Source organism: Triturus cristatus, chromosome 3_2, assembly GCF_964204655.1.
Source record: "Triturus cristatus chromosome 3_2, aTriCri1.1, whole genome shotgun sequence".
NCBI lineage: Eukaryota > Metazoa > Chordata > Amphibia > Caudata > Salamandridae > Triturus > Triturus cristatus.
The window spans coordinates 792,536,737-792,542,169 of NC_140584.1; positions in this window are offsets into that span (position 1 = coordinate 792,536,737).

A 5,433-nucleotide genomic window follows, 5' to 3' on the forward strand; every position below is an offset into this window, starting at 1 on the left:
TAGTTGTGTCACTCATAAGGATGCCGGTATGCTGTGAAAAATAGGAACAGGCACATGTGGGAACTGCAGAAATATCTGAGACCCGGTTCTACAGTGAGTCCAGGTCAGAGTAAGCTACTAACTGCACAAATGCGTATTGCATAGTCAGCGTAAATAACACCAAAGTGGTGACTATCAGCCATCAGTGATGTTACGCAGCGGAACCACTACCCTAAAAAACATATTTTTGTTATATTATATATGTCAGTGCGCAAATTACGTAATGGGAAAGGGAGGACATGGAAAGTACTGGGAAGCTGATAGCGTGTAGGTGAGAGTGCTACACATCTAAAACCAGGAATGCAAATGCAGTTCCGAATAGTGTGTTGAGTGTGCTTCGTGTGTTGAAGTGGGCTAAAAACAATCAACAATATTGCCCTGCTCTCTAAGCAAATGGCAAAGAAAAAGTCAGAATGAGGGCACGGTTGTCTGTGACTAGGCTCCAGCCGGAACGCATTGGTCCCTAGTAGAGGATGCGCACAGAGGGAGTTCCAAAGGGGTAATGAGGTAGATGAAATGCTAGGAGACTGCTGCTACACATGATCACTAGAATTTACACAAGCTAATGTAGGCAAATTGGAATCAATGCGAACAGCACACATGTAAACACGGCATCACAAGCACAGATATGTGGTACAGTGTTACAGTACTATGAGGTAAAGTACATGCGGGTCTACATGGAGTGTCAGGATGAAGTTACCCAAAATTCAGGCTGAGAGTAATCGGTGGATGCAGCACTAACGTACGTCTACAGAAAGTTGTGAAGATCCTCACTCATATTGAGCCCTATGGGAGTCTTGATATTGAGTTCAAGGATATATCTTGTTTCTAACTGGCGTAGTAGTTTCTCACGATTACCTCCCCGTCTTGGTTGGGGTACACAGTCAACTACAAAGTACTTGAAGTGATCGAGGTTGTTGTTATGGACGTCCTTGAAATGTCGTGCTACGGGATACGTGGGGTCACTATTAACTATCGCCCTAAGGTGTTGTAGGATGCAAAGATGTATCTGTAGTTTGGTGGTACCCACGTACCTAAGGCCACATTTAAATTTGAGTACGTAAACTGCGTACTCAGTTCTGCAGGTGAGTCTATATTTGATCATCAAGGGCTCCTTGCGAAACATTGCAGTGATCTGGTTGACATTAACACCAAATGTGCATGCTCTGCAACTGTTGCATTTAAAAAAACCTTTGATACCGGATAGCCAGTTGGATTTGGTGACAACTTCAGGACTGCTCCTGACTAAGGCATCATGCATGGAGAACGCCCTTCTGAATTTAATGTCAGGGCATAGAGCTACTAGCGTTCCAAGGGCAAGTTCAGATTTGATAATGCCCCAATGCTTTCTGATGATGGACCTAATGGCGCGCCCCTCCATGTTGTATGTGATGATTAGGCGAGTATTAACAGTGCCTGGGCTAGTAGACTCACTATGTGTGTCAGTGTTGTTTAGGTTAATGGTGGGCCTTCCTTTCAAGAGTTCCTCCCTGGGTGACAAGTTAGCTTTATTGGTGGCAGCTGTGATGTCTTTCTCTGAGTAACCTTGTGCCTTAAATCTTTGGTGTGCATTCCTCTGGCAAGCAATTAAATCACTAGTGGAGCTGCAAATCCTGCGCAAGCACAGCATTTCACCATAGGGGATGCTGGCAATTAGGGGTCTGGGGTGGAAGCTGGAGGCGTGTAGAGTGGAATTACCTGCTGTGGTCTTTCTATGTAGTCTGAATTTTAATGAGCCATTGGAAACATACAGCATTACATCCAGAAATTCAATGAGACAGAGCTCATGTTAGCATTAAACTCAAGATTTAACTAATTTGTATTTATCTCTGATATAAGGGCTTTTTCACTCTCCATGTCCCCCTCCAGATCACAAAGACATCATCAATATAGCGAAGTCAGCACTTGATGTTGTTATTCCATGCCTCAGAGTGTCTTGCCATGAGAACCCTCTCCTCTCACCAGCCCACATGCAAACATGTGTAGCTTGGGGAGAAACAAGCTCCCATGGCAACACCCCTAAACTGCTGGTACACTCTATTTTCAAACATAAAGAAATTATGCTTTAAACACCATTCAATGAGGAACAGGATCAGTTCATTATGCTTTAGCATTGGAAAGGTCTTTTAGTGAGAAAAGGCTGACTGGCAACCAGGCCATCACGGTGACGAATACTGGTGTATAGTGATGTAATGTCAAGAGACATCAGGATATATTCATCAGACCATGGAAAGTCTTTGGTTTTGAGTAGGAAATCACTAGTGTCCCTAAGATATGTTGGCAGGTTGGTGACAAGTTCTTGAAGAAAATAATCGACATATTTAGAGATGTTTTCACACATACTCCTGTGGGCTGAAATGATAGGATGTCCTGGCACTGGAGACGTACATTTATGCACCTTGGGGAGGAAGTAGAGCACTGGAAGAACAGGAAACTCATTGATTAAGAATTGAAGTTCATCTTTGTTGAGGATGCCCTCTGTTCTGTAAGTGTTTAGTCTTTTCTTCAACTCCTTGCCACTTGTAGTTACTTCTTTCTGATTGGCAACCCTATAACATGTGGTGTCATCAAGGTGCCTGTGGGCTTCTTCCAGGTGTATATTTGTAGGCCATAGAACGATATTTCCTCCCTTGTCTGATTTATTGATAATGATCTTATTGTTGCTTTGGATTTTCTTCATCAGGTCTGAGTATTGTTTGTGGCGAAAGTTGCGCATGCGTGTGGAACGTATCATATGGTGGTGCAGACCTTTGAGTTCTTCGATGATAACATCATTGTAAATGTCGATAGCGTGCCTAGGCATTGTGGGGTGAATGTTGATGGCGGTCTAAATGGGCTCTCTACGTTGGCCAGGATATGAATGCCCTCATTGTGCAGCAGTTATTGTGTGGAGATAGTATCATTGGTCGTTTCTAATTCTGCCATTGTGCGAATGGTCGGAATGTCCGACACCAACAGGTTACTACTACAGGCCCCATGGTGTTAGTGGAAGGTTGAATGAGGTTGTTGGTATGTTTGTGCTTGAAAAGTTTAATTAATTACAGCTTTCTGTTGAACTTAAATACATCTATCCTGGTAGCGCTGTAATTAAAGCTGCTTTCAGGGCAGTAGGTTAGACCCAGGGAGAGGACTTGAGTTTACCCTGCAGTGAGATTAATGTCAGTGAGGTTAATTACAGTTCTAGAGTCTGCCATCACTTGCGTCTCCAGTTGCCTCTCCTTCTGTTGTTTCCTCTTGTGTTTGTTCCGCTTCCTTCGCTCGCGTCTCATGAAGTTGTGACGGTGCCTGCTTTCTTTGGCAGCCGAGGACGCAAAGTCTGCTGCCTGTTCAGTACTTAAAAATCGAGCTCCTCTGCTAAACTGAAGTTGTTGATTTAAAGGATCATTTCTGCTTCTTGTGCTAATACCATCTTCTGAGTCGGTGCCACTCTCTAGGACTGAACTCAGGTCAGACATTGAGGCTGAATCAGCTCCTTCGTGCACTAGTGATGCTTCTGCTGTCCCTGTTTTTGGATTTGCGGATTTATTCATTTTCTGTTTCTTGATGTGAAAATCTGGTCATATTCATAATCAGCTTTGTCTCGTGCGAATTTGAATACTTTTCGCGCTTTTATTGTTTCCTCATGTTTCTTGAGTCTTGCAATGATTTCCTCTTGACCATTAGTGATCTAGTCTTTTTGTTCCATTTTGTCCAGTTCCGCATTGATTCGATCAATCTCCTTCTGTGTGGTAGCGCGGTCGAACTCCACGAATTTAATTAGGATTAAAACTAGGCGCATTGAGGCGTCAAGATTGCTTTCTGCCCATTCCTTAAGCATTTGTGGGTTGGGGTCTTCAAAGCTATGTATCTATATATATATATATAGATATATTGCGTTCTGTACCTGTTTTGAGATCGAGACTGGGATCGTCTTCAGGATTGTGGTTACTATATATTTATATATATATATATATATATATTCCCCATCAAATGCCACTCACTGCCGAACAACTCACGGGCGGGTGCCGTTATCGTGAAAGTGGCTTTCACGCAATTATCGTTCACCAGATTTCCTGAAAGGAAAATAACGCACTCGCTGGCTTTTGCATGCTTCAATGGATTTATTCAGGCAGACCGGTTTCAGCGTTTTGCCTTTTTCAATGCCTCTAGATATTTTCCAATCGCATTGCCCCCATTTAAATATCCGTGTGTGCTTCCCCATTGGTTGTGAGAAGCAATGTCAGTGATGACGGACAATAATAGTTCTATCCGTTTTCATGTCCGCCATGTCAGCATGAAAGTTTTGTTCATCTCTAAGTGAGCTTGGCTGCATGCTCGCATATTCATTTTCGTAATGTTCAACCCTAAGTGGGAGCGGGCATGCAGTTCTCTTTCACATGTTCTGCTGGATTTCACTCACCACACAGGGGCTCACTGAAGAATGTTCATCGCCCTGCCGTAATCCACCTAACACAGGGATGACAACACAAGTTCCTGTTTAGTAACTGGATTCCTCTCATTTGTAGTAAATGACAACATAGGTGCCAATTACGATCCGGCAAAAACCGGTTACGAACCGTCGGACGGAGGCTTTTTTCCGTCCGACTCGTACCCGGTCGTAAAACTTTACAAACATGCAAGTACGGTTCGCACGGAAACACCATTTCCGTACGAGTCGTACAAAACACCGACCGACGAAAAGATACATACAAATGGGATCCGGGGAAAGAGCCGACGTGACGTCGGGACGCTCTCAGGCCGCGTTTCACGACCCAGGAAGTACGATTCGAACCGACAGCAGTCCGGACGGCAATATTTTTACGGCACCCAAAAAGTGCCGGAAAAGCAAAGTACGGCGTGAAACGACCAGAGTAGGTGGCCCGGTAAGCGCCGTACCCCCCCCAGCCCCCGCATGTACACGCCGTACCCCCCCCAGCCCACGCATGTACGCGCCGTACCCCTCCCACAGCCCCTTCATGTACGCGCCGTACCCCCCACAGCCCCCGCATGTACGCGCCGTACCCCCCCAGCCCCCGCATGTACGCGCCGTACCCCCTCCAGCCCCCGCATGTACGTGCCGTACCCCCCCCAGCCCCCGCATGTACGCGCCGTACCCCCTGTGTATGTACACCCGAGTACGAGTCGAACCCCCCGTGTAAGTACACCCGAGTCCGTGTCGAACTGTACGTGTCGAACCCCCGTGTATGTACACCCGAGTACAAGTCGAACCCCCCCGTGTATGTACACCCGAGTACGTGTCGAACTGTACGTGTCGAACCCCCCGTGTATGTACACCCGAGTACGAGTCTTTTAGCTCTGCTTCCATCGATACCATTAGGGGACAATAATTCTCCGCAATGATCTTATCAACATCAGCATTAATTCTGATCCCCAGGTAAACTGCTGAATCTACAA